At 44.8% G+C, this 7,017-nt stretch overlaps 1 pseudogene; it reads left to right on the top strand.

Annotated features, from left to right (window-relative positions):
• Positions 1-484: 484 nt before the first annotated feature.
• Positions 485-642, top strand: LOC115873766 (annotated as a pseudogene).
• Positions 643-7,017: the final 6,375 nt, after the last annotated feature.

Raw genomic sequence — 7,017 nt, 5'->3', positions numbered from 1 at the left:
TTAATTGAGTTTATACCTCAAGTGAATTTGAACAGATCTCTTTTAATGAAACATCCAAAGCCTCTTGGCCCTGGTTAGTTTTCCTCCTCCCAGAAGGTTGAAAGAGAGTGAAAGGAAAAAGAGAGCCAAGGGCTCCATTTGTCATTTGTCATATTTCCAAAGTGCCACAACTGTTATCAAAGTGGGACTAAAGGGAGCCATAGGGCTGTGATTTGAATAGCAAAGGCGTTGGGTGAATGGTTGAGCATTCAACTACTAGCTGAAAGGTCAGCTGCTTGAATCCATCCAAGAGCTATGTCAAAGAAAGGGCTGGTAAGCTGCACTTTTTAAGGCGTCCTGGTAGGATAGTGGTTACATGTTGGACTGCTAACCACAAGGTCAGCAGTTCGAAACCACCAGCTGCTGTTGGGGAGATGCCATGGCTTTCTAACCTTGCTAAAAGCTCCAGTCTGGCCTTTTGCCTCGGAGAGAGCTTGGGAACAAGATGAGTCACCAGCAGCTCTACTGGAGCCACCCGCGAAAATTCGGCCAGGGCTCCCGTTCTTGCCGGATGTGCTCAAACCCGCACGTTCTGATCCGGAAATACGTCCTCAGTGTTTCCGTCAGTACGCAAAGGACATCGGCTTCATCAAGCTGGACTAAGTTCTCTTTGGATGGACAATCCAAGACCGCGACCCAAAAGAAGAAACAATGCCAACTATGTGTACATAAAATAAAATAAAATTCAAGCCTGAAAAACAAATTCCAGTCTGGGAAACTCACGGGGGAAGTTCTACCCTATCTATAGACTGTCTGAGTCAGAATCAACTTGATGGAAGTGAGTTTTAAGTTTGGTTGTTGTTGTACCCTAAGGGGATCCCAACTCACAGTGGCCCTACAGGACAGGGTAGAACTGCCCCGTAGTGTTTCTTATGGAAACTAACATTTAAAGAAGACTATTACCAAGTGGTTCTCCCACAGAAACAGTGGGGGGAGGGCAGGAGGAGGTTCTAACCACTGACCTTTTGATTGGCTGCCAAGTGCTTAACCCCTGTGCCATCAGGGCTACCTTCAAATACCTATCTATGTTGAATAATAAGAGGGAGTTCAGCCAAAAATGATGAAGGAGATAGGGATACAGGAAGGAGTGAGAGATAAAGGTAAAAGAAGGAAATACGTATTATTATGCACATGAATCTATAATAACAAATCTCCGAGTGGATGTATAGATAAATGTGCAGGCCAAACAGGGGTGGGGAGGAGAATGAGACTATACCCACCAACACAGATAGGTTTGAAAGGAGTTTCTGCTTATATATTTATTCTGTAAATAGAGCAGAGCTAATCTATATACATAAACATAACTCACTGCCATCGAGTAGATGCCAATGCATAGTGACCCTATAAGGTGGGGTAGAACTGCCCCTTTGAATTTTCAAGACTCGAAATAGTTGTGAGAATAGAAACCTCATCTTTCTTCTGGTGGTTTTGAACTGTTGACTTTGCAAATTGCACCCCAATGCATAAGCATGATGCCACTAGGGCTCATTATACATGAATATAGAGCTACTATATTCATGGACATTTCATAACTCAACTATACATGAAATTATCCATAAACATATTTATGGATATATTCATAACCAAAGACCTCAAGGGAATGGGGCTCAGGACCATAGTCTTGGGGGACATAAAAGGCAATTGGCATAGCATAGTCCACAAGGACAATGTTCTACATCCTACTTTGGTGAGTATAGACTAGGGCCTTAAAAGCTTGTGAGTAACCATCAAAAAGTGTAGCATTTGGTCTTCCTCTGCCCAGACCAAAGAAGAATGAAGAAGACGAAGTTACCTGAAACAAATAATCCCAATGAACTAGTGGGTTCTGTGAACCTTCGCTTCTATAGTTCTGAGTCCAGAAGAATTAGATGGTGCCCTGCCCGCTAGAAAAACGAGCGCACTACCAACTGCTCTGAAAGGAGGACATATTAGAGGGTCCTGGATAGTGAGAGAAAAATGTGGCCTCAAACTCAAAATAATTTTAAAAAGGTTTGATAGAGACTGGTAGAACCCCCTAGGGCAGTGGTTCTCAACCTTCCTAATGCCGTGACCCTTTAATACAGTTCCCCATGTTGTGGTGACCCCCCAACCATAAAATTATTTTTGTTGCTACTTCATCACTGTCGTTTTGCTACTGCTATGAATCGGGCAACCCCTGTGAAAGGGTCATTCGACCCCCAAAGGGGTCGTGACCCACAGGTTGAGAACCGCTGTCCTATACTATGGCCCTTAGTCACTCTTCATGTCTAAAACTTACCTTATTTCCATGGTTCATTTTTCAGCCAGATAATAGTTCTAGAAGGGGAGCAATGATACTAACGAGGCATGCACTCCTGAAGATAATCATTTGAGATCAAAAGGGCAGTGTTTGCCAAAGGTCAAAGTCCAGAAGTCAGAAAGGGTAGGAAAAAAGAAAGGATTGCAATCAATGGCATGAAACAAACATGGATGAATTGTTGAACAGAAAATTGATTTGCTCTGTAAATCTTCACCAAATTCCCAATATGATGTTATTTAAGAAAGAAAGAAAAGAAAAGCCGATGGAGCACCTCTACTCTGCACAAATGGCAACCAACAACCACAAAACACGAGAGGTGCCTTAGATTTAACAAGCAGTTCTAAAGATGTTAGGCTGTATCTCAATGGCCTTAGGACTAGAGAACTTTTGTGGGTTCCCCAAAGTAAAAGATAACAATATCAAAGGCAACCCCTGGGAGGGAAAACCAAGAGAGACCTCTGAAGATACCAAGGCAGCTTCCCAGATTATCTATAGCCATTCACAAAGGATGGGAGGGAGGCTGGGAGGCCCCTCACCCCACCCCCAGGGAAGCAGGGGGCGGGGGTGTGTGTGTGTGATGGGTTGCTTTGGGGCACAGAAGGGAAAACAACAGCAAGAAGGCTGAGAAGTAGGCTCACAACATTTGCAATGACAATGTGTAGGAGACTTCAAAAAGACACCAGCACACATGGGGTTTGGATTAGATAGTGCTGCTTTATCAGATAAGAAAGAAAAAGCCAACCCTGGAATTCAGTCATTATCTCCTCCAGCCCCTTTCTTTTACATTGCAGGCATAGCCTTGGATTAAACATCCATATCTTTTCATCTTGGTCCACTGCAGTGTTTGCCCTCCACCCTGACTCTCTAAGAGTTTGACTCTGGAACCAGACTGCTTAGAGCCAATCTCAGCTCTGCCTCTTGGGAGCTTTCTGGCTTTGAGCAAGTTACTTAACTTTCCATGTTTCTGTAAATGGGGGGAATGCTAACAATACGATCTGTGTCCTATGGCTTCCTTACATCATAGGGTTGTCATTAGGAATGTAAGGCACTTCAAAGGGGCTAGTGGTAATTCAATGGTCAAAATCTTGCCTTCCAAAGACCAGGATCCAGTTACTAACCATCTGTCAGTGAAGGCTTATTGTTTGCTATGTTGATGATGAACAAGTTTTGGCAGAGCTAACAGACTAGGTAGGACTATAGAAGAAAGGCTTAGTGATCTATTTCCAAAACTCTACCAGTGACAACTGTATGGATCAAAATGGTTCAGTTTTCCACCAATCATAGGGGTGGCATAGGACCAGACAGATCCTCCCCCACCCCCCGCTTCTATTTTGTATGGAGCCACCACCAACTGGGGGCCAACTTGGTGGCAGTTATTAACAGCAAGAACTTCAAATAGGTTTAGTAGGAGTTGCTATTGTTAGGTGTTGCTATTGAGTTGATTCTCGCTCATAGTGACCTATGTGCAGTAGACTGAAACACTGCTCTGTCCTGCGCCATTCTCACAATTATTGCTGTATTTGAGCTCATGCTTGCAGCCACTGTGTCAATGCACTGAAGTGATAGTCTTCCTCTTTTTTCTTTTTCTGACCTTCTGCTTTACCCAGCATGCTTCCCTTCCCTAGGAACGAGTCCCTCGTGATAACCTGTCCAAAGCACGCCATCCTTCTAGAGGGCGTTCTATCTGTCTTCTCCAAAGATAGACTTATTTATTCTTTTGGAAGTCCATGATATATTCAATATTTTTCATCAACATCACAATTGAAAGACATTAATTCTTCAGACTTCTTTATTCATACATCCAGCTTTTGCACGTATGATCGAAAATAATGTCTTAGATTAGGCACACTGTCTTAGGCTTGATTCTCTAGAGAAGTGGAATCAGTTATCCTTTTATGTGTACATAGAGAAAGTAACTTACATCAAGAAAATTATTCACACAGTTGTTTATGTGGGCACATTCTAGTCTGTGTGGTCAGATTTTTAAGCTCCAGGCTTCTCCTGACTCACAAAGCTGCAGGAACTAATGAACCCAAAATCAGCAGAAGATGAGAGCATGATGGCTACAGAGGCAAATGAATCCAAGGTGAGCAGATAAGGCTTGTGGCTGGAGAAACGGATGAATCCAAGGTTGGTAGGTCAGATGGCAGGGTCCTGACAACTCCCAGGATTGGCAGTCCATATGGTAAGCCGTTGATTCAAGTCTGAAAAACCAGAGGTCAATAAGTCAGTTGCCAAATACAGACATAGGGCAAAAACAAAACAAACTAAAAAAAAAAACCAAGCAAGCTTTTCCACAGTGTCTACTTGTATTGGAAGTATTTCTTTCTTTTGAGGAATGGCTGGTGGATTTGAACTGTTGACCTTGTGATACCTATGTTGTTACCGGGGCTCCTTTCCGCCATGCTGTTATGGTTGTTAGGTGCCATTGAGTGGATTCTCACTCATAGTGACCCAGTGTACAACAGAGCAAAACACTGCCTGGTCCTGGGCCATCCTCACAATTGTTCCCATGCCTGAGCCCATTGTTGCAGCCACGGTGTCAACTCATTTCCTTGAGGGGTTTTCTCTTTTTAGCTGCCCCTCCACTTTACCAAGCTTGACATCCTTCTCCAGGGACTGGTCTCTCCGGATAATATGTGCAAAGTAGAGTCCCTTCATTCTGTTCAAAGGATTATATAGGTTCCTCATGAGGCCAGTAAATGTTCTGGAATTCCTATTCTTTCCTATGCTACTAAAATTAAGGCACACAGCCATAATTTCATGATCCACAGTCGAATGTCTTTGCATTCATGTAGGTAGTAAAGGTTTTCGATCCATCAGAATTTGCTTGTGGGTTTGGTTTGTTATTTGATGTAATAGATGCTTTACAGATGGCAGTCAAAATACTAATGATTATTGCTCCTGTATCTGCTTCAAGGAAAATAATTTTAAGTCAGGAAGAGCAAAACCAACATGGGAAATATTGACATTGCAACACTTGCTTGGAACTGAGTGTCGATTTCAAAAATCACAGTATTCACAGTTGCCCAACATATACTGGGCTGGTGGTAAGGAAAAAATAGGCAGTCACTGCTGGAGTTCACACCCAAAGGGGCATGGTCTGTCACGGGAGGCCAAAAGCAGGCCCCTGTGTGGACTGAAGGTAAGGCTTAGGAGATCTCTGTTGATAGCTGTTGTCTAGTTGATTCTGACCCATGATTATCCATGGGTGCTGAGTTCCACAGGGTTTTCAATATCTTGGGGAGGTGGGGGGGGGGTCCAATGGTCAACCTTCCTGCAAGTTACATTGTTTTCAGTTGTGTGCTGTATTCATGCATCCCGCCTTCATATGTACAGTAGGTGATCGAGAATAATGTCACTGGTATAGAGTCAATTCTGACTCATCGCAAGCCCATAGGACAGCGTTTCTACGTCTGTAAGTCGTAGGGGAGCAGAGTATGTTCTCCGGAGAAGGGTCTGGTGGTTTTAGACTGCTAACCTTGTGGCTAGCAGCACAAGGAGTAGCCTACTATGCCACCAGGGCTCCTGTGTGTTTTCTAGTGCATTCAAACTCATAGCAACCTCACATGATAAATTTGAACGCCCTACATGCTTTCCTAGGCTGAAATTCCTGGAGGTGTAGCGCCTTCCGTCTTGGGTTGTGAACTGCAGGGCCAGCAGTTCAAACTCGCTAGCAGCTCCGAAGAAGAAAGGTGAAGTTTCTGCTCCCCTTTGAAGATCTTGTATAGGGCCATTAAGTCCGAATCAATTTGATGGTAGGGTTTGGGTTTTAGTAATAGCTATGGGAAGGTGCCCTGGTTGCAAAGAGGTTAAGTTCTAGGCTGCTAGCTGAAAAGTCGTTCGTTCAAACCCACTAGCAGCTCCTGGGGAGAAGATGGGGCAGTCTGGTTCCATACAGATGTAACCCACTGCTAGTTAGTCAATCGCAACTCACAGTAACTCCACAGAGAGAGAGAGGGAGTTTCTGAGAGGGTCAATCATTACAGAAGTAGATAGTCTCATTTTTCTCCTATGGAGAGGCTGTCAGCAGCCCAACACACAGTGCCACCTGGCTGCCATGGAGACCTGACCGGGGCGCTTCCACTCTGTCTTAAAGGGGAACCATGAGGTAGAACAGACTCCATGAAAAGGAGTCTTTGGGGTTTTCATCTTTAAACCAGAAGGCCGACCTCCAGGCCCTGAGAACCGGAAGGGCTATGATTCTTCTGGGAGTCATGATGGGTGGCTTGTCACCCTGGCTCCTTGGTCCCCTGGGGAGGAGCTGAAGAGCAGAGTTCTGCCCTGACCTTTCTGCTTCAGCCCTGGGTGGAAGGACTAGCTCTGCTAAAAGCACAGCGCAGACTTCACCCCAACATTCAAGTGGAAGCCAGATTGAATTTATCTAGGAATAGCTGTCCACCTGGAAACACCACGACATAGCAGAGCACCCGTAGGCTCATGACAGACTCTTCTTTAGCCAGGACATATTTCATCTCCAAATAAGAACTCTCTCCAGGAAGGGCTTGTAGCCCTCAACATTGGTCTCTTCGCTCCCCCAAAGGAGGGTGTTATTGAAGAAGGACTGAGATGGCTCCTGGGCTTTGGCCGAGCTCCGCTGGGTGGGGCAAAAAAACGAACTCTGGGTCCACTCAGGGCCACTTCCTAGGACCTTTGCTCTTTCCCTAGGGACTGGCTAGGGAGGCATTCCCCCCCCCCCT

This window comes from Echinops telfairi, unplaced genomic scaffold (genome assembly GCF_000313985.2).
Source record: "Echinops telfairi isolate 266 unplaced genomic scaffold, ASM31398v2 ScPeMD7_7469;HRSCAF=8507_1, whole genome shotgun sequence".
Taxonomy (NCBI): Eukaryota; Metazoa; Chordata; class Mammalia; order Afrosoricida; family Tenrecidae; genus Echinops; species Echinops telfairi.
This window is presented reverse-complemented; position numbering and strand designations above follow the sequence as displayed.